Source organism: Corvus moneduloides, chromosome 5 (assembly GCF_009650955.1).
Source record: "Corvus moneduloides isolate bCorMon1 chromosome 5, bCorMon1.pri, whole genome shotgun sequence".
In the NCBI taxonomy this organism is placed as follows: Eukaryota; Metazoa; Chordata; class Aves; order Passeriformes; family Corvidae; genus Corvus; species Corvus moneduloides.
The window spans coordinates 13817491-13843979 of record NC_045480.1 but is presented as its reverse complement, the minus strand read 5'-3'; the positions used below and the strand labels follow the sequence as shown (position 1 = coordinate 13843979).

The 26489-nt window shown below is 38.2% G+C and overlaps 1 long non-coding RNA gene across 1 annotated transcript in view; it reads right to left on the bottom strand.

Annotated features, from left to right (window-relative positions):
• The window catches only part of LOC116444634, a 77295-nt gene extending 50988 nt beyond the window's left edge, over nt 1–26307 (bottom strand). The window contains exons 1-3 of the long non-coding RNA XR_004240417.1: nt 26208–26307; nt 17777–17901; nt 2924–3035 (exon numbers count right to left, since the gene is read on the bottom strand). This is a non-coding gene — a long non-coding RNA (uncharacterized LOC116444634). The remainder of the gene's footprint in view (nt 1–2923; nt 3036–17776; nt 17902–26207) is intronic.
• Nucleotides 26308–26489: the final 182 nt, after the last annotated feature.

The following is a 26489-nucleotide window of genomic DNA, read 5'->3' as shown; positions in this document are numbered from 1 at the left end:
ATCCTTGCTGACTTTAGAAATGTAATGCAGAAACTTGCTGGAGAAATCAGGCACACGGATGAAGCCTGGTTAGATATCTTACATCTTTTAATCCTTAATAAGATTAGAATGCATTACAATTTTAGAATACTGTGCATTCCTTTAAAAAGCAGGTTTGTATGTCAGGGCCAAAGTAATTTAAAAAAGGAATTAATTTAGAAGTGTTTATGCTGGGTCATGTATTTCAGTTATGGAGAAGGATGTCCCGGAGGGAATATAGTATTGTCTACCAGCAAAAGGATTTCACTATTTTATTCCAGAACTGGTTTTGCAGAGGATCCCTATTGCACTGGTCAGTACCAGAGTCAGTGTGGGTCAGTAATGATCCCCTAAAGCAACATTTTTGATGTTCCAACATGGGTGAGAATGATGCAAATTTGCTCCCTGCAGCTGAAACAAGGAAGAAGTGTGGAAGAAGAAATGTTTCTGTACTGCTTCTGCCAGGTGACTTCTGCCCTGTTTTGTTGGCAAGGCCAGCAGTTTGCTTGTGTGATAGTTTCTGTTTGGTGTGCAGTGGAGGTCCCTGTCTAATCAGGACCGAAATGAAAACATCAGTTCCTTCCATGCAGAATGCTGCATTACCTTCAGGGATAGCCTGGGAGGGCCAAGGATGCACTTTGTAATCCTTTGCCTCTAGTCTAGCATTAGGTATTATTATAGTAATCTTTCAACTGCCTTGACAAAGGAAGAAGGTGCGTTCCACACAAATCTTACAACCTTTTCTGTGGAGAGAAAGTCTCCTTTTCTACTAATATCAGAAAATATGATCCATCTATCAAATTTTCAAACACTACCTACATGGCAGATTAACAGATTTTGTTCAAATGAATTTTAGGGAAGCTGGATAAATCCCTTTAAAAAAAGATAGTGACACCTGCCCACAGTACCATTTGGTCCAGTTCCAAATCTGATACAGCTACTTGAAGTTCTTCCTAAGTTGTCTGGAGCAATATGGAGAGTTGAATTTGGCCCTATCTATAGAAAATCACTTGCTACTTTACTATGACAATTTGGGGATAGTGCATATTGATCCTCCTACTGCAAGTGATACGGGCTCCATTTTAACTAGATGACTCTGGTAGTAATTATTGGATTATTGCCTTAATAAATGCTGAAGGTACAATAAAACTGTGATTAAAGGTGCATTATGGAAAGAAAATTATAGCATCTTTTAAGTTCTGTTGTTTACTTCTAGGCAATAATATTACTGTGCTGTGACACACTTACAGCATTTTCAACCCTCAGCATTAAGTTACCACTTAGCCACTTACCAGTCTGTTTTGAGATAGTTTTCTGTTGTTAAGCAGAAAACAGAATCAATGTGCAGAATGTAATGCTTTGTAGGTGGGAAAGCTTTGGGCTTGAGCTTCTCAAATATCATAACATAATTTGAGCTTCTCAAATATCATAACCAATATCAAATATCAGGAATGTTTCTTGGAGCTGATATAATAGTCAAAAAAATGAACAAGAGGAATGATTCTTCCACAGGTGAAGACAGAGATCTGATGTCAGAGGATTCTGCCCCAAGATGAAGAGTGCCAAGGTGATGTACAGCATTGGATGAAGTATTCCTACTTTAACGGTAGCAGTATTGAAGGAAATACACAAGCTTTTAGTACACTACTTAACTAGAGCTCCCCACTATAAGAAGAGTCTACAAGACATTTTTTTGAGGGTCGTTGCCTAGTATGTTTTCATCACATATATTCCTGGTTAAATTAAAGTGAGGAGAGAAGTTCTATTGGAACACAATGGTGAGTCCAATTGCCAGTGTAACTGAGCTAGTATAACTCTGGTAATTAGATTTGCAGCATCTTCTAAATTTTTTTGCAAATTTTGTTTTGTTTGTGAAAGAAATAAAAGACCTTCCATGTCCACACAAAAGCCAATAAAGCTTGCAATTTAGTCTTCACTTCATTAACCTTCAATCTTAATATATCAGCTCTGATGCTTATCCGATTCCTGACAATTCTGTTAATCAGTGATAAAAGAGATTTAAACATCATGTTTGCTGTTTGTTGAAAGTTCATAATTTTGAGAAAAAAATTATTACAGTTCCACTAGTGTTTTTTATGAACAGGATATTCACATTTGACCTGACAATGCAGAACACAGTGTACTGCATGGAGGCTTCTGTCAGCTCTCAGCAAGATAAAACAACCCTGTGAAGTGAGCAGTCCAACTCTGTTACCTTAGAGCTCTAAACAGCAATTAACCCTGAGATTTAGCTCATATTTCTTCCTTTTATGTCGTAGTTTATATTGCAGTTACAAACTTAATTAGATAATCTATCTGGATGTTTCATGTTTCTATTTAAAATGAGAGCTTCTCTTAGATAAGGTGATAAAAAAGTCATATATGTGGGAACTGTAATGACAATGATGTGGAATTTCTTTTAGCTTTGAGTGATGGTGAGAATTTATAATTTAAGAGACAGATATAGTTTTCTAGCCACAGTTTGTTTTCTATGTTGCACATCAACATTTGCAGCTGTCCTGCATTTGTCTTCACCATATGCCAAGTATAAGGTCCTTTTGCATCAACATGTCACACTTTTTCAGTATATTTAAAATTGGTTGAGAATTAATGAGCTTGATGTATGTTGCCACATTTTGTCTTTTCTATTTCTAACATTTCTTGAATGCATAAAGTAGACAGGTTTGATGGGAGTTAGGAAGTTACTCTAGGTTAGGGTGGAAACAATGCCTCCCAACCAAGATAAGAAAAAGAACAAATGTAGAGGAATTGCAGTCGTGTCTTACATGCACAGAAAGTACAAGGGAGGTCAGGTAGTTGATTTACATAGCTGACATTACACTGCAGAACTTTTTCTTACTTTCCCCAAATGTATCCTCTCCACCAAGGAAGCACCCACTGTTACCTTATGGTCTGGAGAATGCTCTTGTCACCTGAAGATCTTCACTGAAATTGCTCAAAATGTTTGATTTATCCTCCCAGTGGACTCAATACCAATCCAGAAAGAAACACGTCCTCTAACACAGACAAGGAGAGATAGTGTCACAAGAATAATAAATCATACAGATAAACTGACATAACTTGAATCTAGACTCAGTTCTCATTTGCAATAAAACCTGGAAACGAGCTAATGCTTTCATCCATATGTCCTGAGTTAGAATCATAGAATATCCTGGGCTGGAAGGGACCCACAAGGATCATCGAATCCAACTCCTGGTGCTGCACAGGGCAGCCCCAAGAATAACACCATGTTCCTGGGAGCAGTGTCCAAAGGCTTCTTGAACTATGAGTTAACTGTCAAATGTTTCACACACACCTCACTTACATGCTGTTCACAAGAAGAAAAGTACACAGTAAGCCAGTAACAATACCATATATTTTCATTTCTTGACACCTAGTCTACAAATATGTATTTAGTCAGATTCCTTTTAGACAGAGCTGTCCTTGAACACAAGCATTTAGGAAATGATGAAATTTTAATTATTAAAATCCCAAATACACCAATTATCTGTAAGATATGAAATTTCATACTGATACCAAATTACCAAAGCAGTGCTGGAAAACCCTTCCCCTTCCCCTCCCCTCCTAAACTAGGTTTCTTTTCATAGCCCAGACCCTCTGCTGGGGGTGAGGATAATAAAAGGTCAATTGCTGCATGGAGTACAAATTTTTTGCTTGTTGCACATAACTTGCAGGTGCACAGACATATATAGAAGGAGAAATCAGCCAAATATATTTTTATTATGCTGAATTTAGCCAAATTTGTCTGAGTGCAAGCCTGTTACTGGGTTGCTCAGATGCTTCCAGCTTCAGAAGGATCAAAAATCACCAGGATTTCTCTTTTGTTACATGCCACCATAGCTCAGACTTAGCTGAACCATCAGGACCTTTCTAACAAAATGAAAATATACCAACATATTCATTAGAGCCAAAATAATAACCTATAACCACAGTTAGGACAATAGTCAGAGCAAGGCAACAAAAGCAAAGGCTTATTCTGCCTTCTCCATAGAAATGCTGGATCAAAATTTAAAGAATTAAACACAACAGATGGCTTCTATGACTAAGGCCAGCTCTCTAAGCAACATGGGTTATAAATACACTTATTAAACAGAATTACTTGCATTTTGGAGCCAAAGCCAGATACTTTGATATATTTCTCTTCCTATGTAAGTGTCTGAAAGGTTTTATTTTTGTTCCAGAACAGAACAAAAATACAATTCTAAAGTTCTTTTGATACAAAATTTTCATCCTCCACAGTCTAGTGCCAGATACTTCCTGAGAATATGTGCTTTTAAGCTCTCTACATCAGTTGCATTAACTTTGACACATAACAATCTGTGGCTTTCAGAAATAACACCTAAAGAATAAATCTTTTACACTGGTCCAAATGTTTAGGAGTTTAGAAGGAAGTAATTGCCTAGGCAATTTCACTAAGCAACCAAAGAGACTGAAGTGCAGAAATTTCCTCTGCACATCCTCAGAGCACAGTCAAGGTATACAGAATGTGAAGAAACACCTCTCCTGTTCTTACTGCTGCATAAAATGAAGATGCAGTTGAAAGGAGTAATTTTAGTAAATCCTGAAAGATTAAATGAAGGCAATCATAGAACGAGTAGTGCTCCTTTGTATATAAAACACTAACAACAATCTGCTATCAGAGATGTAAAGTTTTCTTATGAACATACTTCTTTGTCTCTAAGAGCTGAATAGTTTATTATAAGCCTGCAGATCAGCATCTCTGTAGTCCAGCAACAGCTGTATCATTGAAATATGTCTGTAAAAGGGATCAGATGTAAATAATGGAACAGGACTTACCCATGACCTTCCACAGCTATTGAAAAGTGTAAGGAAATATTACTTTAAGCCATAAATGTACAGTAGAGATAATGCCAAGAGAATTAAACAACCATCTGGTGTAATTATTCATGTTCTCTAAAAATAGTTTGCATGTGAATGTGGCACCATATTTTCCTATATAATTTAGAGGTTTGAATCTAAAGGAAAATTACAGAAAATCACAGGAGATAAAGACTACTCTTTTTTTCTTTTCTTTTCTTTTTTTTTTTTAAATGAAGATTAACACATTCTCTTCTAAATAAGAAGGCACAGGGAAAAATTCAGGGAGTGGGGGTGAATGGAAAGAGAGGAATGTAGTATTGGTACTTCTAAAGCAGATACACATGTGACAACCCGTCTGAATTCATAATAATCTTTCCTTCATGTGCTGGTGTTTTCATGATACTTTGTCATACAGATATTTTCAGATTGTTCAGTTATCAGGTGAGGAATTGCATGAAGACTTTGGTTGTTGTTATTCTAAATATATGGTGTAAAAATGGGTTTGAAGTAAATACAAGTATTAATACAAGAGCTTTTCATCATAGAAATAAATTACTCATCTCTGGGGAGGGGTAATTTGTGCATAAAAGACCATTTCCTGTCCCTGCTTCAAGAACCTACCAATGTTTCTAGGAGCATCAGGTAGTTATAGAGAGCTTCAGCAGCCTCCAAACACTGCCCAAAATTCTTTAGCAAGCCACAGACTGAGCTGCAGCTGAGTACTGTATTCCAAAAACTCAAAACCAAATTAAATTAGTAGAACCTGTCCAAGGACAAACTGCAGAAATTGTTCTCCCCACTCTTAATTGCACACTTGTATTCTGTTACAACAGGAAATAAAATATCCATTTATAACACAGACACTGCTATGAAATTGTAAATTCTGCTGGGCAACTTGAGAAAAATTCAGCAGAAATAGTTTTCCAGTGATGATATGTGACTAATGCACATCACTAATGAATTTACAAAGAACATGAAATTATTCCTCTTCACTCAGGTAAGATGACCAGAATTACCACAAACGAGGATACAAAAATGTGTGGCAAAAACTAATGGATGCTGACTGCAAAATAAATACCTGCAGTAGGTGTTTGATGCGTCATTTCCCAAGACTGCATATGTGGAGGAGATCATACATACCATTGTGTACTTTGGGGCCAAGTTTCCTATACAAATATGGGCAACAGAGATGTGAGCTTAGCTATACCTCCCCCATATCAGGTGGAGGTACCACCTCTGTGTGTAAAAAACCCAGTAAAATATTATTTCAGGCGAAAATTTTTGTAATGAAAACTGCCACAGGAGCCAAGAGTGGATAGGAAAACCACAAGCAGACATTCATTCGCTGCATTTTAGTGTATGAAAGCACCGTTTGCTTCAGCTAGGCTTCAGCAGACACAAGTGCACTTGATGTCAATTCTCAATTCCATCTTCTAACTTTCAGTGATCATCTAAAGTTTAGCAGTTTGGTCTCAATACTCTCAGAATCCTATTTAACAGAGAAACAGTGTATTCCTTCTCAAATCAACTAAGTAGAAATTAAGAGCAGGTAGGCAGCAGGATAGCAGAGTTAGAAGAAGAGCTTAGCTTGTCTAAGTCATGCTCCTAGGAATTTGTTTAGCTGTCAGCACAGATTTTACACAGTTCTAGAAAGAGGAGGAGAATAAAGATTGACACAAAAATGGATAGTAACAGTATTTATATGATTTATTCTCAGAAAGTCAAGTTGCTATAAATGCATCTCCACACCTACTTATTTCAAAATAATATTTCTGTATCTCTTGGTTTTCTCTGGTTTTTTGTTTTTTTTTACAGAGGAATGAATTCAAACTAATTGAAGAAATTTCATCAGGCTTTTGTTTTCTGTCAGGTGCTTGGCTAAGACCAGTGCCCAGGAGATAGCCTTTCTGTGGGTTAATACAAAGGCTATACACACATGTAAAATGAGTAAAAGGAGTAATTTCTAGCTTGTCTTCACTTCTTACAGTGTTTTGTATTATGTTCTTTTAAATACATTCATTAGCTGCTAAGAGTCTTTTTAACATATGCAGTGTGTATGGTAGAAATCTCTAGATAAAAAGTAGAAGACTATTACAAAAGGCTTGTATAGATTTCACCAACATTTAAAACAGCTTCTTTTGTCAATAGCATTCCTTCCTCTAGTACCAAACATTTGCTTTTAGGACATGATTGCTACCACAGAAAAAAAAGGTTTGAAAGCAACGTTTGTCTTACAAAGATAGGGCACTGTATCAAAAGTAATGTGAGGGCATTATGTCTGAAAAGCAAAGAGAAATGCAGGGGTTTATTAACAGGACAGGAAAATAAAGCAGTAAATATCGTCCTGCACACATCCTTTTTTTCAAGGCAAAATCTCCACACATTCTTAGGTTAATGCTATGAAAAAATAATTATATACTAAACATTTATATATACCAGTTCTCTAGAATTCTCTAGAGACTTGGAGGAAATCAGGAATGGTGGGAAAATATTTTACATACATAACCTGGTGCTTGCTTTCATCCAACTCCTGTTTCAATTCAACACATTAATCATGTGTTCCTCTTGAGATGCTTAAGATGACAAATCCCTTTTCAGAACTGTGTTTGCCAATATTCCTTATATTATTAATCTAGAAATAACAACCTCCAGATAACCATATTGAATGGCTAGTAAAATGTTTCATGTATCCAAAAAATCAAACAACTTCAGTGGTTTCCATACTGGGAACAAAAGCCATTTGAGCATATGCTATTTATGTTAATTGGGGAAGTTGTTATCTGACAATACTTATACCATGTCTGTGCCAAATTCAGAAAGACAAAAGTTGTCTCTCCAAGAGCTATTAATACATTGCTGTGCCTTTTGGGATGGCTGTTTAAATTTAAAGACTCTTTTAAAAATAAGTTATGTTTAGAGAGGCTATTTTGAAAACAGAGAAGCTTCATAATAAGTAAGATTTAAAACAGAACAGAAATTCTTGTTGTTTTCTGAAACCAAAGAAATGTGCCTTAAGGTAGGTCAAGCAGAGGACAGTTTAAAACTTGTATGTCGAGAACTTTTTACCACAAAGGCAGTATAATCACCAAGTTGACAAAAATTACAACACTGAATGTGTAATACCAGGCCCCTTTCATGATGCAAAACTGCTAACAAGAGAAAGATGAACTCATGAAGGAATAACAGCAGCTAATTTTGAGTCCAGCCAAGCCTGAAGGAAGCATATTATCCTCTTTCCATGAAACTCTTGAAATGGTGGGGTGCTGTAAAACCTCTCTGTAGTGAACAGGCAATAACAGATGCCACTTCCTTCCTGGACTCTACGGAGCTCATCAGAGCTTCTCACTACAGAAAAGCCACCTACAAACACAACATGCAGAAGTACAAAATTCAGCTTGGAAGCAACTGCCCATGTCACTGAGTATCTGCACTATGGTGACTCCATGGGGATTATTTTAATATTGATGAGATAATTCAAAATTATTAATTATTACAGAAGTGTACATTTTACTTTCTGTTGAAATACTTTAAACAGATATTAAAATAACACCAAAATTCAAAATTATGATAAGTTCTTCTGTAAAAAATTTGAATACTTAATACTAAAAATCTAGAATAAATATTGGAAGTAACAATTGTAAACAAAAGGGATATAAGTGAAATAGAAGAATTCTCTATATGCATAGATTTTTCCATTGCTAAGATATTACCCATGAACTATTTTCCTGAAAGGTCATATCAAGGTCATATCAAGAACTTAGGAAACCATTCTTCTCAATATCTGGCACATAAACTGGAAAGCACCCTCTCACTGGTATGTAGGCTCACTGTACTCTATGCCTGATCTGTTAGGAGTGCAATAAACTCAAAATGGTATCTAAAAGATACAATATGCTAATAAATGCTTCATTCTGTCCAGATAGTAAGGACACAGAGGTCTTCATTCCCCATCTTAATTGCCCCAATGTTGCTTCCCATAGTCATTTCTTTGAGTATTTTTTTTGGTGGTCACATCATTACGGGTCTTTGAAACAATTATTGGGGGAGCAGGAGGTTTGAAATGTTTAGGAGTCAAAATTCGAACCTAGCCCTGCCATTGACTAATGAAACTAATAATTCAGTTAATTATTACTTACTTGTAGCATGGGCCACAGTTTCATGATTTGGATAGATTTTTAATGAACTTTACCTCCTTATTTTTTGGAGTTGATTAAAATTACAACTCATTTCAGAGCTCAGGGGTGTTTAGCTGTACTTCACCACAGAAATGCACCTCTGAAGTCAAGAATGAAGTTCTCATTCTTCTTGAACAGACACCTTCTTCTGTGGTCGCATAAACCATTTTGAAGGCTGCTTTTTTTCTGAAAAAAGGGATGTACCATACCAGGAGAACCCCAAGCTCCCTGCCTTATGGATAACATTGTGTCAGCCCAGAAGGTGCACTCAGAGAATTTGCTGAGGCTGTGATGAGCTGCATTCTCGATGACAGCAATCCAGTAGCATGCTTTATTATACATAAGCCACCAAAATAATGTCAATTATTGAAGACTAACACGTCAGACATGCTTTAATTATAATTTTGTATAGAAAGCTCATGTTCTTTAGTTTGCCATGGGCATGTCTCCTCAAATACAAAAAATACAAGAGCTATAGTACTAATGGTTTTTTCTATGAGATCATAGTAAATCACAATTTTGCTGCATTGAAAGAATCTTATGTTAAATTATACCTTATCCCTTAATTTCAAAAGCTCATTGAGTGTTTACTTGCATAACGTTGTCTGTGCAAGATTACAGATGCAATCTTTCAAACCAACAATACTGTCAATTATGTTACCTAAACAGCTGAAAATATATTATGGAGGAAATCCACAGACATCCATAAAAGCCCAAAAGAGAACCACCATCATATTTTAAATATTGTAACCTTTGTGGGCAGATGAATTAGATAACTCAACTACATGTCACCAGGCTAGTAACTGAGACATTGTTAACAACTACTTGGTGGATAGCAGGAGTGATTAACTGCTCATCTAATTAATTGAAAATTCACTTGGACCTAGATTCATCCATTGTAACTTTAGTCACTTAAATGAGACATTCAAGTTAGGAAATTAGATGCAAGAAGTAATCTCAACAGTTCATGGAAAGACCTCAGCCTTCTGACCTTTATGTGTTTTTTTAACCATTAAGAGGTGTCAATCTTCTTCCATCACCTCTTAAGGAGAAGAAACTCACTCAGGTGACTAAGATGCAGATGTGGGGACTATGTGGAATCGAAACACCTCTGTCACAGTGAGTGATAACTAAAAACCCTATTAAATCTGCTGGGCACCTAATTAAACAATGCTGAGATGTTGATCACATAGAGAGACATCACTGTGTCAACTGAAATGAAATCATTTTACACTTAAAATAATTTGGGTGGGAAACTCTGAGAGTTCAAGCATTTAATATGTTTGATACCCACATCAAACATTTGCTGCAACTACACTAACCTCAGCAATGACATAGTTGAAGAGAAAGCATCTGAGGTGGTTTGTGCAGTGAGTGTAGTGTCCTTGTTATTAACTGCAATGGTTATTCTGATCTCACTTTGCAGAGCAAGCAGTGATGTGATGACCAATAGTGCAATCTGTAGACAGATTTTAGGGCTAGTTAGCCAGAGAAGACTGCTGTTCCTCGGGTGTCCTTGTTACTAATTTGTTATTGTGAGGTATGGACGACCTGTTTCTGATTTATCGGATTGGCACTTTTGTCACTGCCTCAGTGGTCTCTGCGGTGAATACGTAACATTGGAAAGCAAGATATTGCCCTCTGGTGTTGCAAATTGCTGGCCCAGAAGACATAATGGTCACATAGTTCATATACACTATAAGGAAGTTCTCAAGGATTATGCCAATCTCTGAATAGAAACTTATCCAAGAAGCGTTTGGATTATAAAGACAATTTTATGTTACTTCTAATTCTTTACAGCTTTGACTTAACACTAGAAGCATATTGCTCAACAGGATTTTGATATGACAGGTGGTCCTTGGGCTCTGAAAACTTTGGAGAAACAAGTAATGCTTAAGTCAAGCAGAAGCCAGAGTATATCTTAGTATGTACTGATGGCAAGAAGTAAATTAGCCCATGAGCACACTGCATCTTTTGTTTGGCTCATGCTGTATTCAGGCCATTATTGGTTTCAGCACACAGAGTACCATGTAGATGTAAGAGCTGTAGAAAAGCACAAGGCTCAGAAGCACAGAAAGAGTAAGAAAAGGGAACACAAAGAGGTTCTTCAGTGATCTGATGTGGTCCCTCCCCCAGGCTCTGCTGCCAGCCCCAAGGATTATTTAGGCATTTTGGCATTGAAAAATCCACAAATAAAATACAGAAGCGGTATCTGAGCTGGCCTCTTCCTGGGCCAGGCTGCGTGTTATGGGGCTGTGAGTTACACTCCCAGTTGTTTACTCTCTTCTCCTTTCTGGCCCTCTCAGTCTTGTTTTTCTTGCTGCACAGTGGTACAACTTCAACAGAAAAGCAGTGAATAAACTTCTGTAATTCTTGTCTTAAACCACACAGCTTCATTCAATATATGCAAGATATTTTGAGCTTCCTCTGAAAGTCCTCTCTTAAAGAAAAGGTGGACAGAAACTGACACCGTCCTTTTCAGCTGAATTTTCAAAGAGAACAAGAAGACAGCATCTAAACACAGAGTGGCAGCTAAGGCACTGAAGCCCTTTAGGCTGTAAATGCCAGTCTTTCACAAACACGAGCTTTAGAAGTTTTCTGAACTGCTGAAAGCTGGAACAGAAGTACGAATTTCTCTCTGCCTCCAGCCTTTCCTCCTAGCTCTCTGGCTGGCTAAGGCATCCTCAGTTCAGATGAAATTTCACAAGGCCAGCTCATAGTTGTAAATCCCAGCCAGCAGTCTAACTCTTTCCACTTGTGATGCCCAGAACAGGCAGTTTCTGGAATATGTCAAACCTAGTCATAGCTGATTAAAACCTCGATGTGAGTTGTCTGCTCTCCCTTTTCTCTAAAATTCTGTTATTCCTGCATCAGCATGACAGAATCACAGCTCTAGTCCACTGTGTTAGTGTAGTTTTTTGGGGGTTTCTGTAGCTGCTCATCAGTGGCTTAATCTAACACAATGAGATATGACCTGGAGCAGTGAGGTGCAAATCTAAGCTCTGTCCTACTGCCTCTACTCTTGAGGGCAGTAACTATAACAGAGAGGAAGGACAGCCAGTTGCAGAAAGAAGTATTTTAATTTACTACAGCTATACTTACCTTTACTCTTGATGACTACATACCCTGGCTTGTGCACAGTCTCTGCTGCCATCACAATCAAAAATTCAGCTTGCTACAGTGAATCTATGGCTTAGAGGACTTTCCTTTAGCTGATTTTAAGTAAAAGAAACAGGTATCATCCACTAGCAAAATGTTCAGGAGTTTGCCAAATGTCAGATGTTAGATGGCAAAATTTGTTATCGTAAAGAAGTATTTTGTTTCTCTGATGGTATAGTTAGCACATTCAGAGAGTGTCACCAGAAGTGACCATTCTCTGCCATTTTCACAGCTTTTTTCCTGAGCTGCTGCTGCCAGTCAGGGAAGGAAAATTCCACAACATGATATAAAGCAGAGCTCTCTTACAGAATAAGAAAATAACAGCTTTGAATGCTTTTATTGAGGATAAATTGTAGAGCTGGAATACCCTGCTGCTTTCCACAGAATAAGATTAAAAGAAAGATCATCTGGCAAAAAAGTACTAGACTGGCAACTCTTGAGGAGATGGTGTTGATTTAATGCTGTTAAAGTCAGTCAAGAGAATAGAAACTTCAGATAAGACCAAAGAGCGACAAGTGCTTGTAATGAATTGCTACTTCATTTCTGAGTGGTTTGGAGCTTAGAAGTCACAAAATAGTAAACTTCCAGGTGCTTCAAAGACAACTTCTTTCCCCAAAATTTAGCATAAATTGAGGAAGAAAAGGAGTTCTCAGTGATATGTATGTGAAGACAATAAATGGATTATGCTGAACTTATATACATAAGGACTATTAAAAATATAACAGACTGCTCTTAAAAGGAAAAGCATATCCTTCTTATTTACAACATATAACCTCTCCACTGGCTTTGTATCTTATTCTTCCCAATGTAACTTTGCTTTAGAAGGCTTATTCAGGAAATAATGGCACTGAAAAAAGAAAGTGATGTATGGGTCTGTGAGTCACATAAAATGTAATTTTGGCTTCAACATCTGAAGCTTTTAGAGACTTTAAAAACCTCTGAAGCTTTATGGTGGCATTAGACCTAGCATAGAAACATGAACAGCGACTTTCTGTGATACTATTTCTCTAAACATGCTAAAGATTTTGTGATTAAGGAAATACTAATAATGGCTCAAATCTTCAGCGGTATTTAGGTGTCGAATCCCCATTAAATAAGACTTGAGTAAAAGACCTAAGTACCTTTAAAGATCTGAGATCATATTTTTATACAGTGAACCCCAACTCACGCTATCTGCTTCTACTGCAATTTTGAACCGTAGTTCAATGTTCTTCTCTGCATGAGAATGCATTTCACAATCACTTTGGTCCCCTTAGCATGACACCACCTTTGCCATTTATTTACGTGTGTGCTTGCAGGGTTTTTTTAATCCATGCCAAATACCAGAGCTGTTACAGATGTGTTGGTCTGAAAGAGAAAACCATAAAGCCTTGGTCCATGTTTCCCAGTTCAGCAGTTTGGCATGTCCCATAGCCAGGGATGGAGTTCCTTTTGCATTTTCTCGGTCCTGGGCTGGGCTGGTCCTGCAGTGCCTCTCTGTGTGTCTGTGGCACCCAGGGCAGTGCAGGGCAACTGCTCCCTCAGCTCCACTGCCACTGAGCAAACGCTGGAGTGCATTGTATTTGTGAGTGCATTGCACCATTGAACCAAACATTAAACTACTAGTTTTAATTCAGTAATCTACTGCTTCTGTCACTAACAGGGATAATTTTAATTAATTGTAATATTTTAATCCTGTGATATTAACTCAGACGTAAGAAACCATGTGGGAACAGAGCAGACAGAATACAGAAAAAGGAAGAAAGGAAAACCCCAGTGTTGCATAAAACTTACGGGAGAAGTAGAATAATGCTCTGAAGCTGATTCAGCAGGTATTCTGACTTCAGAACAAGTTTTGGCAGGCAGATTGGGCACCTAATAACCCTAAAACAATATGTCCTGCTCTATTAAGGAGGGCTTCATGCCATCAGAGGCAAGGAAGTTAAAAAACTGAGCGCTGAAGGAACTGAATTTTCTCTGGAGAAACTGAACTGCACATGGCCTGAAAAGTAGAAATTTTACTTCTAAGTTATACAAAGCCACAGAACCAGTTCCTGCAGATCTGGGCTACAAATTATTGCTTACTCAGGAAACATCTCATCCTGCTTGGTATATTCACCCAGAAACTCATGAAATATTATTTCCTTTTCTAAGTCTTTGGAACAGCCAACAAACATAATCACCAGCTCTTTTCACCCTTATCTCAGAACATGAACAATAGCTTTTCAACAATAAAATGTTAGCGGAAGTGGGAACTGAAAATAATACTCAAAACCATGTTCAGTTAAATTTTAACTTTAAACCACATGACATTTTTCTTTCTGATTTAGTCACAGATGTGAATACCTCTGCTAGTAAAAGAAAAGTTTTGTTTCCCTGTGATTCAATACAAAATGTCAGTTGTCATTTTTTGGCGATATTATATCTGCTCCCTTTACCATTTTTCTTTGAATTCCCAGGTACTTAATTATATATATTTTTGTAAAAGCCAGTAGGAAAGTATGCACTCTTGTCAATAAGAATTGTTTATAAAAAATGTCAGTAAAAAATTCTGAGAAGGCAGAAAATACCAGGGCAAAAATTTCCACTATAAGTTTACGAAAATTGAAAGTGTTGGCAATTTTGAAGTGTTTTGGGATCTTGTAAAGGTTTGCTTTTTAATGGATAACAATCGAGTGCACAATGTCTGACCATCTTCACAGTGTTTCTAATGATACAGCTATATGTTGATCTGACATTCTCAAAGAAGTATTTTGTGTGCCACAAAGCATTTGCAGGCAATTTACCCCCAAATGAAACAAAACACCTGTTGGCACAGCAACAGTGAGATGGGATGAGTTCAGTAAGTCTGCAAGTTTCTTAATGAACACGAAAATAGCATTATGTCTGTATAGAACATCTTTAAATTAAAAGTTTTTGAGGGATGTATAATATCATTTATTCAACTAATTGAGAAAAAAATGGCAATGGCTCATGTGCCCTTCATCAAGTCTGCCTAAGAACTCAGAAAATCCTCAGTTAAGTATAGTCCTGAAGAATGCCTGTCTTTTTTCTCTAAAAGTATATCCATTTGCCAAACCTCAGTCAAAGCTTCTTAAACTCATGCAGCATCACACTTGTATAAAAAGAAAAGCATTACTGCTGAAAATCCTGTACTATAATAACACAAAAAACCCAAGAGAATACATACTATTTTGACATAAATGAAAATAGAGTGGTGCTAGTTATAAGCAAAAATTGCACCAGATGACCTCTGTTCCCAGCTCACTTCCACTGTTACCTAACTTGAGTCAGTCAAAAGTAGCTTGATGGTTGCTCTACTCTAGCAGTTCAACAGCACAGGCAGAAAGAGGGCTCACAGTGCAGGTGTGAATCTCCAGGCAGAAGAATGAGGAGAACACCTTAGTGTAGGAACCAGGAGGGAGACATGCATAATTCACTGGCCAGAAGAAACACCAAGATCATGAAATGCAAAAAATAGGTATGTGTATTTTGCTGCAGTAACTGTATAACAACCAAATTAGTAACTGAAAATGTTTTTATAGACATAGGGATGGTGAGGGAGGGAAAGAAGGGAAGATCTAGGAGACACTGGGCAGTGGAGGATGCTGTAAGACTCTGTGTGTACACTTGTGTAACTGTTTTACCCAGGTGATGTTTTAAAAGCATTGGTTTAGTCATAGCCCCCCACTGCCTCTGTGATGCCCTGCCTCAATACCATGCTGCTTTCTGGACATGAAATGTACCCATTGGCTTCTGGTCCTCTGGTATTTGGTGGATTTATTTGATTTATTTGATGTTTATTTTATTTATTTGATATTCTGTGGTATTATTTAGTTTTCCTTTTCTTCTCCTGGCTTCATATTTGGAAAAAAAAAACCAAGCTCCTTTTCACCAAATTCTCTAATTATTTATGGAATGAACACACCAGGACATTTCTTTTCCAGTGTTACAAGGAGAACAAATAACATGAAAAGAAGAATCTAAAGTCTCTGTTTTTCAAGGGATACAAAAGCAATGAGAACAGGACCTAAGTCACACTATCATCTGGAGGAGAATAATAAATATATTCATAAAGTCTCCACACTAAGTGACTGAACACATAGCTCAATCTTAACAACAGAATTACAAAACACAATGAAAGTAAAACCTATCCTCATAACACACCAAAGGAGAAGACCAAAGAGACAGAACAAGCAGATGCATCTTTGTTACTAGATGTTGAGGACCTTGAGTATGATGTTTAGAGAAACATATTTGGAGAAAGAGATTTGAATAGGGAAACATTTCTTACACAATGAAAACATTACAATTTGAATTCAGTAACAGCAAACAGAACAACCAGACAGTCTGGGCAGGATTTGAAATGTGAACTATGTTAATGTTAGAAACATATTATTTCTTTGATGTTTTATTCCTGAATATTTTGGAAACCAAGAAACTAATCATGACTATTTTTCAGGCCAAGGAGACCACTTTTACTCATAATATTCTCTTTACCTGAACAAATAGAAGTGTTTTCATTTGTCTGTCCATGTTTTCAGCAGTGCTTATTTTATACAAAGAAACAAAAATACTAAGTTACTGTCTTCTGGACTACCTTTGACCTGCCACATAGAGGCTCAGTAGTTCAGAGGAGAATTTTTCAAAGAACAGTAACATTTGAAAGCAGATAGTTCATATAATTTCTAATCAAAAATAGATTATATCATCAGAAGCATTAAAGCATATTACTGAATAATGAAACTTAAAAAAACCCAACAACCCAACCCAACCCAAACCAAACTAAATCACACCACTTTATTAATTTTCCATTTATTCATGTAATAATTGCAGCTATCACTGCTGAGTAGATTGTTGTTGTCTATTTTTTACTTGGCGAATTCAGTTAGCTGTTCAAATAAGCCAGCACCACATTTCACAGCCCTATATTCTCTCTTCCTCTCCAGTCTACTACTTAATTTTTCTTACAATTCTCTATCTTTGTTGCACATATTTGTCTTTGTAGTTCCAATGATGGAAATTCTTACTGATTCTTCAAATGCTTAAATAAAAACAAAACTCTTCACTAGACAAATACAACAATATTTTCATTCTGTAGAAACATCCTCTATGATCACAAGAAATCATATGATATGGGTATGATAAAGAAGGTCTGGTTAAAGTATTATAAATTTCCTTGTGTAAATTCTGTACAGAGGTCATTGGTACAAAATGTTGTTGTTCTGTCATATAACACTGCCTAGGATTTCTTCACTCATCAAATAGATACTGTTACATTATGCTTTCACTAAATTCTTACATTATAAATAATGTGAATGACATTGAGGCCTATTTAGCTATTAATTCCCCGAACAAATCTGCCCCCATTTCTTTCCATCAAGGCTTTGTAGCATACTGCAGTGGCATCCATAATTTTTTATGTTTTCAGTTTCTTAAAAATGGAACCAATATTTTGTAAAGCATTTATTGATCTTTACAGGGGCTTACTGACCTTCAGAGGATCTTGGTGACTTAGGAGGGAAAATGACATTGAAAGAAAACAAAGATAAAAACAGGTGACCCCAAATGAAACAGAGTAAAGAGAAAGAGAAATGCATAACCTCAGTGATTACAGATGTCGGCAATAAGACTCTCCATTCCTTTGCACTTGGGATTGGCTCCTCCTTCTCACTGAGTAAAGAGGCAGAAGATCTTTGATTTAAGATAAATCAGTTTTATCATCCACCTAAAAACAAGAAACAGAAAAAAATAGCAGAAAAATGAAAACCAAAATAACAAAAATAAAACTAGTGCTAGTGGTTCTAACACTGCAGCATGACTTTTGTTTCCAGACAAAAAAAGGAAAGTGTTTATGTAAACCTTCCTCTTATCTTTGCCTTTGCACATGGAGATCCTCTGGGGCAAGTGGGCACAAAGAGCCAGGGAAAGCAGCACGGAGTCATATACAGGAGCCTGCTTATGTCAGCACAGATCACCCCATCATCAATTCATCCTCCTCATCCTGAGACATGAGAAAAGGTGCTGCACTTGCCTTCCAGCATCTCTTTGGAGAGATGATCGAAACAGAAATGGACAGAGATATATCTGAGAGAGAAAAATAAATACACTTCTTCCTCTTGTAAGGAAAAAAAAATCTAAAGTACAAGCTAGATAAAATCAGCTGTTAACACAGAAAGTCAAATCTACATAACCTTGTAAACAAGAAATCCAAAACCTGAAAATTAAAACCAATGGTAGCAATGCACTGAGTGAATGCTGGATTTCTCTGTTGATAAAATTCTTACACATTTTTCTTTTCCTTGTCATTATAGAACACTGGATGAAACCACTAGGGAAGAGCTCCAGTACGATGAAAAATGGCATAGAAAACAAAGGATAAAACAAAAATGCAGGTTATGGGGTTAATACCCTACTGATCATCTACAAAATTCAATGGATTAGAGAGGTGGGCAATCACCAAGCCTACGAAGTTTAATAAGGGCAAGTGCCAGATTCTGAACCTGGGATGGGGCAACCCTGGTTGTGTGTAAAGACTGGGGAATGAGAGGATGGAGAGCAGCACTGAGGAAAGGGATGTGGGGGTCCTGGTTGATGGCAAGTTGAACATGAGCCAGAAGTGCCCTGGCAGCCAGCAGGGCCAGCTGTCTTGGGGGGCATCAGGCCCAGCATGGCCAGCCAGGCAAGGGATAGGATTGTCCCACTCTGCTCTACACTGGGGCGGCCTCACAAGTGGTGGGGGCGGTTCTGTGCACTACAATATAAAAAAGACCTTATACTATTAAAGAGCACCCAAATGTGGGCCACGAGGATGGTGAAGGGTCTGGAGGGGAAGGTGTATGAGGAGTTGCTGAGAGCACTTGGTCTGTTCAGCCTGGAGGAGACTGAGGGGAGACCTCATCACAATCTGCAACTTCCTCGTGAGGGGAAGAGGAGGGGCAGACATTGATCTCTTCTCCCTAGTGACGAGTGACAGGACAAAAGGGAATGGCCTGAAGTTCTGTCAGGGGAGGTTCAGGTTGGATATTAGCATAAGGTTCTACAGTCAGAGGATGGGTGGGCACTGGAACAGGCTCTCCAGGGCAGTGGTCACAGCACCAAGCTGACAGAGTTTAGGAAGTGCCTGGACAACTCTCTCAGGCACATGGTGGGACTCCTGGGGATGGTGCTGTGCAGGGCCAGGTGCTGAACTTGATGTTCTTTGTGGATCCTCCAGCTCAGGATATTCTGTGATTTTATGATTCTGTGATTACAGTTGCTAGCAATTGTTCTCAGTCTGTTACCCGGAATAATTGTTTTTATGCAAGAGTATTTATTTCCATAACATTACATCATGTTGCAAACACCACGCTTCCCATACAACAAACTGTAAAAGATGAGAACTGAGTCACAAGCCTTTTCTCCAGAGGGCAAAACTTGCATTACCAATGTGGAGATCATATTTTCACACTGCTGACCTATGAGCAAATTAAATTTTAAAAGCTTCAACACTCGGATTTTAAGTGACCATTAGGGCTAAGACAGTCTTATATCAGAAAAAAGTGTTCCTCCTGAATTTGGTCTCTACATCACACAATCCTCAGTTGCTTGATCATTTTATCCTGTGGAAGAAATATTTCTAATCCTGTGGAACTGGGGAAAATTTGACGTATAATTACCAAATAATCATGAAAACCAAAAGCAAATGAAATATTGCCTTCCTAAATAAGAGGTACTCAAATATGACTTGTACATCATCTCAAGACACTGTTTACTGTCAGGAGAGATAATCAGATTCTTTAACCTTTAATGCTGAGATATATACCCTCTTTTGATTAAGATTTGAATAAAGACATGAGAATATAAAACAGGATTTAGGAGGACACTAGGAATTCTAAATCCAAAATGATGACCTAAAAGGTTTGATGACACGAATGGTGACAGGCTGTCCTCAGGGCAGGGACAGGTGACTGAGGGACAGAAATGCAGCGCAAACTGAGAGCAGAGAGACCTGAGAAATCTGCTTTCTGGGTGTCCAAAGTCTTATAGAAACCAAAAAGGGAAATTTGAGCTCACCAGCTACAGAACTCCTGGCCTTCGCTCCCTCTGTCTCTGGTGTGGATGAAAGCTTACTACACACCCAGATGACAGAATTGCAGCCAAGAAAATTCCTTGCCTAAAGAGCTGCTTAGCCTGATTCTTCCTGCCCTGTCCTTGGAGAGAGTATCAGAGAAGCCTGGAGAGGTGCCAGTGCTCAATGGATTCTTCCTGAGGAATCATCTGCAGGCTCAGAGACCTCAGAAACAGTTATTTTTTGGCACAAAACCTATAAAATGGGTGTTGTTGCTGAATCTATCTCTGACTTAATGTCAAGTTAGAGAAGAGTAAACAAGAATCAGGGCTGCCTGGAGCCCACAGGAGCTGTTCAAACCCACAGTTCTCATCTCTGAATAGCAGCAAAATACTTCTCTTCAAAAACATTTCTCCGTATACATAAAGAAAGATCCAGGAGGTGAAGAAGCAGGAGCAGAGTGGTTAAAGTATCCTTGTACATGCAGAATCCTGAGATTCCTGCCTTCAGCACTAAAGCAGCTCTGCCACAGAAATATCTTTCAAATTTATGGGAAAGGTGCTTTGGAAATCATGTAACATCAATCAATACCATCTCCATTTTCACTTCTTCATTTTTTGAAATTCTACAAGATCACACTGAAAGAAGTTACAAATGTGGGAGTGTGTCTCTGCATCAGGATCTTACTTCAAGTACCTCCAGGTATGACTAACCCCAGGAAAATGCACAGTTTTAATGAAGTCAGGATCATGTTGCAGCTCTTTTAAATTAGAGACTTCATTTCTGGTACATTTACCAGGTATGGCCAGATCATCTAAAAGCCTGTATTAAACATAACACCACAGTACTTACTAGCACTATCTACAGTAATTTTTTTTTGTTTCACTGATTTCTCATCAAATGTGGTGTTCGCAGTAGTTCCTGGTATTTTCTGACACTTGTCATATGTTGTACACTGACACAGGTCAGCAGATTTTCTTGTAATCCAGATGAAGCTTCAGCCAAAGCCCGGGGTTTCTGGTGCACTCTGGGCACACAAACAGCTTCAGAACTGGAGGACTTCAGAAACTACACAGCACAAAGCTCGATTTCGATCAGCAATAATAGTAGTATATTTTCACTTATTTCACTCTTTGATATACAAAGGCAGGTCCTCCAGCTCATCAAATGCTGGCAAAGCTAATTTATAACACACACAGCAAAAGTGTCATAACTTAGTGGTGAAATGAGACCAGTTCCACAAATTCCATGTTGGGAAGATGTAACAGTGAAGTTTAAGCTGCAGAAACAATATACCAGGAGATAATATAGTGATAAGAAAGCAATATCCTGGGATCTTGAGTGCTGGCTAAGCATATTAAAAGAATTTTTTAAAAAGCCACAAAAACCCCAAAAATTTTTAACCTGCATCACTGCCATCAGATTAATTTGTAATTTGGCTTTCTGGGTATAAGTTTGAACTATGTTTTTTGATGAGTCTACATCTATTCTAATAGAAAAGATTAGTTCTTTTGTTTTTTAATGCTGGCTTCTTTTGATGACTAAAGGCTTTATTTCTTTCCTGAAATCAAGCTTTTCTTCACTATCCTGCTGGAAAAAGAGCTGAAACCAGCCACAAGGGACCAGCAGAGATCAGTCCCCTGCTCTAAGAACTGTTGGTCCGGGCTTGGAGCTTACTCCTTTTAAATTCCTTTAGAGAACCAGCTGGAAATTTACAAGAGCCAAGAACATTAAGGACATCACTCTGAGACAAAATTTAGGATGACCAAAGCACAAAGTGCCTTCCCTATCTTTGCTGAGGATCAGAGCTAGCATGCAAAGAGGTCAGTACTCAGATTCTACCTGGATCAATAAGCAACAATAAACTCAATGGCACCATGTGTTCCCAGTAGCAGCCAAGCTTGCTAAGATCACTGCAAAGGACAGGAAAGGTTTGGGGCCTTTTATAAATGTTCAGCTTTATGTTCACATCCTCTAAATCACTCAGAATTCTGAAGGACTTTCCATGTAGAAACTCAGTTAAAGTTTCAAATATTCTGGTTTCATTCTCATAAGTACCAATATCATCTGGACTGTAAGCTGTAAGACCTCAAGCTTTTCTGTATCTAGGGTGAAATGAAGACTTTTGCTGGTGCTTCAGAGTGACTTGTTATCCCATGCTTGCTATATGAATGCCTGAATTTTCAGATTCTTAGAAAAAATTACAACTAAAACTCCATAAGCTGTCTTAAAAAAAAAAATCTGGTTGTTCCACCCTAACTGAAGCATTTTGGCTTCAGTAACTTATAAAGAAAAATCTATAAACATTGAGATAGACACGCATACATATATACCTATATATATAGTTTTAGAGTGTGATTCAAACAAAAAATCAAAATATCTAGTTTATAAACTGTCAAAATTGAAACTATTTCCTATTAGAAAATGGTATTTATGGTGGGGTGGGAGCTATTTGCCAGATTGGCATAACATCACCAATAGATGCAGTCAATCAAAAAATGTGGTTTTGGATAAATGAGGTATTTGTGGTTTTATAAAAATTACCCACTGATGTTCTCTACTGATTGCTTAAACCTAAGGTTTATATATTTATTTCATTTGGTTTTTTGTGATATTGTTCCAGTGCTCTTGGAATTGCTTTGAAATCTGAAGATCTCTATTGTGGGCAAGTTTGGCTTGAGCTTTGTACCCTATTTGTACTTCAGAAAGCAACAATAAAGGCAAGTCTAAATGAAGGATTATTATTTTCCAAATATTTTTTTTTAAGTTTAAACACAAAGATTAATAGCTTTAGATATGATTTTATACACTATATTTATTCTCAGAGAGCACATTTCCCATCTTATATGAATTACGGATACCTGTTTCTCATTCAAACCGGCTTTTGCTCCCCTCAGGGTTCAAGACCCTGTATCCTGTGTGGCTGCTGCCCACAAACTCACATGTATTATAATTACTGTAGATGGGATGAACCCAAATAACCCCCCTTTAAGCAGATCAACTATTAATGACTTCCTGGAGATTCCAAACTCACTCCCATTAAATATTAATTGTAAAACAACCTATCACCCTACTGAGAGCAAGAATAATACCTCCTTAGTGACCTCATGCATTCCGACGATAGCTAATTCAAGACTGATGGAAAACAGTGGAGCTCAAAGGAACAAAGGTGCACAGTGAGACTTTATGATGCCAGTGGCACCACAAAGAAACCTGTATGGCTGCAGTTTACTTTGCTGTTATCAGCTGAAATCGCTTTTCACCTCTACATGCAAAGTCACCTGTATGCAAAGTCAGGTCTATATGTAAAGTTAAAGACCCAAACATCTCCAAAGAGCTGAACACAGAACTCCTGGACACTCAGTTAGTTATTAAGTGTTAAACTGTCTCCTCTTTCTCTGTTCCACAACTTCTACCAAGACTGGGTCCTTTATTTTTCATATAAAGGAGACAAATGCAACCTCATGCATCTCATGAGGTACAGCTGGATTTTGCTGTGAAATTCACTTCTTTATGGAGAGGTAGAAAAGGAATCAACTGCCCACAAAATGGCAGTCTAAAATTTTGGCCTGCTCCCTGTCCTGGTGGCCGAAGGCACAACCTCACACATCAGCTCATCATCCCCAGGTGGGGATGTAGCCCTGAGCCCATGTGCAGGGCCAGTCAGCCCTCCATCCTATCACATCTGCTTCTCTTCCTCCTGGGGCTCCAGTCAAGCCTACCACAGCATCAGTGAGTTTGATATTGCAAGAATCTCAGACTGTGATTGACATCTAGATGCCCCATTGCTTTTGTTTAATGCACTGTTGATGCCTCTGGTATGTGTCTCCTAGAGAGAGCACAGGGTTCTGTAAGGTTATGTTTGCCATGCTGAGGAAAAGCTTCCATCCGGGTGGGAGACCATGGTGCTGTGATCTCTGCTTGGCAAAAAAACAGACAAAGAGAAAACAAAAAATAGAGGATAGGTGATAAATAAGCTCTAAGCCTGAAAGCCATTTGTTATTGAAAGAAAATAACAAAGCACAGCATCACCTACACATAGAGATAGTCCTGAAGTTTCTTCATGCCTTCAGTGAATATATAAAGGGTGAAGGTAAGGGTTTGAGGAGGGCAAAAGTCGGCCAGCAACAGAAAAGTGATCTGCTATGACAAAAATACCTCTTCTCTATACTAGCAAAATTAACCTCATAATAAGTCCACTGTGATGAGCTCAATGGATGCAGCGCTACAGCTGAGAAACAGTGCACTTGGATATTTTAAGTTAATAAACTGTTTGAGGCACCCTGGAGGTTGACTCCTAAGAGTGATGCCAAATGCAGCAGCACTTAACAGTGGGTGCTTCTTGACCCACTGGCACCAAGAGCTTTATGGTTAAAAATTTTATTGTGTGTTTTTCCAAGCATGCTATTTGATTAATGCATTGGCCTTGCCAGTATTGAATGAAACTTTTAAGTGAATTTAAGATACACTATGTCAAAGGACAATGGAGTCAAGCTACTTTCAAAGCTCATTTCATATAAATAAATAAATAAACCAAACACGTTCTTCATGTTTGAAAATCTCAAGACCAAGTTTTCCTTATAGATTCTGAACAAAAGTAGCTCCTTTTTTTAATCTGTCACTCAAATTAGACCTAAAATTAGCAATTTCCCAAATATTAGCTGTAAAGGTTTACGTAGGTTCTGAGGAATGAAGGATTGACCACTAGAATATGTATTTAGAAGACTTTAAAAAAGGCAGTCTCAAGCACTGCCAATTTAATGGATAGTAAACTAAGACGTTGTTTTTAAACAAGAAATTTATAGTTGTTGGGGAAGATGAAACAGGAAAGCCTTATAAATATGATTGCCTGACAAAAGATTTTGGGAATATGAAAACTATAAGTGACATCGAAATGAAAGCCACCTTTGAATTACCAAGTCTTAGTTACTGAACAACTGGAAAACAATGGTATGGCCAACTGAAGGTAATCCCCTCTTGATGGAAACAATACCCTCTGCTTGCAGGCAGTCCAAGGGTCAGAGCAGACCCTACTAGCTCAGCAGAAGGGGTCCAAAGAGTAGTTTCTTAGAAGTTAAGATGTAACACTCTATGGTAATATAAGAACTCTTATAGGCTGTATGTAAATGCTATAGGATTTGTATCTTGTATTAGATTGGTTAGTGACAATTAGAATATTCAGTACAGAAGATGATTATTGTATTGTAACCAAGACTTCACGATTCCTCTTCCACTCTTACACACTCTCCACTCTCACTCTCTCTCTTACTCTCACTCTCTCTCTTACTCTTACACACTCTTACTCTCTCTTTCACACCACACTTCTCACTCTCATTCCTCTCCGCTCTCTCTCTTACCCGCTTACTGGTCTTGCTCTCTTGGGCCTGCTCAGAGCTGCCAGCTGCAGCTCTGAGCAGTGCCCCTATACCCACGCCCTTTGCAATAAACCGCATGTTCCAAGATCTGACTTCAGAGATCTCTCGTCCCCGTCCGTCCCGACCGTCTACGCCCAGTCCAGACTGAACTCCAAAGCTCCTACAATAGTGATTTGGTTGCATAATCAACAGAAACTAGTAAAAAGTTGTACTGACAAAAAGGCATTCCAACTATGTCTGGATAGGAGGATCAGGTTTGTCACAGATTCCCTGAGATGCCAGCACCTCTTCTGGTGTAACATATTCCCAGGCATATCAACCTGCAATGGTTTTTTCAGGTAACTATGCTCAAATAAAGAAAAATAATCTAGCCTAATATTTAAAAAAAACCATATAGAAGCAGTAATATAATATCATCTAAGTTTAAAGTCCACATAAGGAGCAAACTAGATAACGAGGATTAAAGTAACAAATTAAGAAACCTCAGTTAGGAAATGGAGAATATGGCAGAGGGCTTCGGTGGATCGATGCCGCGTTTGTCCCTGCTGGGTCCCTCGTGGACCTCTTAGGCGGTGCTCTGCCAGCACCCACGCGTGCACACAGTCTCACCTTGGCAGTGGTTGTGAACAGCCGCTCACACACACAGGCTGTGCACAGACCGGAGACAGAGAGGCGAGAGGGGTTCTCTGCGTGCAATTCCAAGGTGTTTAATGGCAACACACCCGGAGAGAGGCAAGAAAGAACAACCACCAAAAGCCCACGCCCATTTTATCCCAAGAGCTCCCAAAGGCGGGCAGAGCATCCAAAACCAATAGTCTGAGGGCTAGGGAGCAGAGGCAAGGTTGAATGACATAACAGGGGCCAATGGGAAAAGGGATGGGAGGGGGGAGA